Source organism: Silene latifolia, chromosome 7, assembly GCF_048544455.1.
Source record: "Silene latifolia isolate original U9 population chromosome 7, ASM4854445v1, whole genome shotgun sequence".
NCBI lineage: Eukaryota > Viridiplantae > Streptophyta > Magnoliopsida > Caryophyllales > Caryophyllaceae > Silene > Silene latifolia.
In genome coordinates, this window is record NC_133532.1 from 25,106,489 (window position 1) to 25,108,180 (window position 1,692).

Below are 1,692 nucleotides of genomic sequence, written 5' to 3' on the forward strand. Positions count from 1 at the left end.
TTATAGAACTTGGCTTTGTTGTTTATGTTAGGGATTTGAGAGGCTTGGGGAAATGTAGTGAGATGTGTCTTGGGATACTAGTGCTTAGTACTTCACTTAAAATAGATAAGATTGAATGGTGGATTTGAGGATGTAGGATTGACTAAGTAAGTCGAGTTTGTGATTGGCTTTCGTAGTTGCTTTGGATATAAGGGTTTAATGTATATGTTACCATGTGATAAATGCTTATTGTAGGATTATTGGTTTGGTCTAAGTGAGTGATCTTGATTACTACTTGAGGTATGGTATGAGAGTGAGACCAAGCTACATTATTGAAAAGTTTTAGCGCTTGTTTTAGTAGCTAGAAAGAATAATGGTATGGTTGACGCCAATTGTTAAGTTAAAGGACATAGTTTCAATCTATGGTGTTAAAATGAGGAAATATGAGGTGATAAAGCGTTGTTACAACTAAGACCTTGTTTCTTGGGAACTCGATGGTAATTAAAGTTCTATAAGATCGGATTTGAATGAATATACCTTGGGATGTTGATGACCATAATGGATTGGTGATGTGATTTGATAATAGTTGGCCTTGAGAGTTCCTGAGTTGAGAGACTTAGTATTGAGAAGCACTTGCTAACCCTATAGTTTTATAAACTTTGAGGTTGTATTGAGTCCTTGAGATGATGGGATGATGTTGTAGATGAGTGTAGTTTTGCTTTTGGGAATCCGTGATAAGTAAAAGGATTGAAGGACATGAGATCCTAATGATGTTTCAGACTTTGGGTTGGCATGCTACTATCTTGTTTTGAAATGAGAACCTTGTGGAATATTTGAGGAACCTTTTCTGGGAATTTAGAGCTTAGTATTCGGATCTTTGATTGGGGATTTTACCATTTTGAGAAACTCGTGGTTGACACTGGTTGGATATGAGTATAGCTTTGTTGGAAACTTTGACCTTGATCTTGTGGAAGTCGTTTGTAGATGTTTGAGGTTTTGCACTAGTGAGATCACACTTATAGTGGAGTACCTTGTTTCATGGAATTTCTGAGGATGAAGTAACACGAGTGTTTTGAGGAAATCCTTGGAAGTGTTGTGATTATGAGTTTTGTTGTTAGGAAGTTTTCGGAACCGTTTAGGATGATGTTGTTGTTCGAGGTTTGAGTACCTGGCGTTTCCTTCTTGTCTAATTCCCTTCTTCTTTGACCATAAGTGTTACCGTTCGTACCTCTCTTTCTCGCTTCATCATGCTCCTCCTTTAAATTTGATGTTGGTAACCTATCAAACTCTATCTTTGACATCCTTGTTGATTTTGACTTCGAATCTTACCCCTAGGAAATTCATCATAGCTCTTTTGATTAGTTAAGTTTGAATCATCTTAGCATACTTGTATCTATGATGTCTAAGTTACTTTTCTTTTGTCCAATTCCTAAACATTTCAAGCTACCAGTTTTGATTCGGTGTTAAAAGTTACGTTACTTTTACAGGACCTTATCGATTTTAAAAAAAAATTTGAAAATGAAAATTTGATTTAATTCCCTATTTGTTCCTCGAGTATAGACTTCTTTATCATGATTTTAATTGCTAAACCCGAGATTTCTTTTAATTTTATCCAATTTCTGTTAACTTTGATCTGTTTATGATTTCTCTGTCAAAGTTTAATACTATATTTTCGGGAATTTAACTCCCTTTTGAGTTTAAAAGTGAAATCTT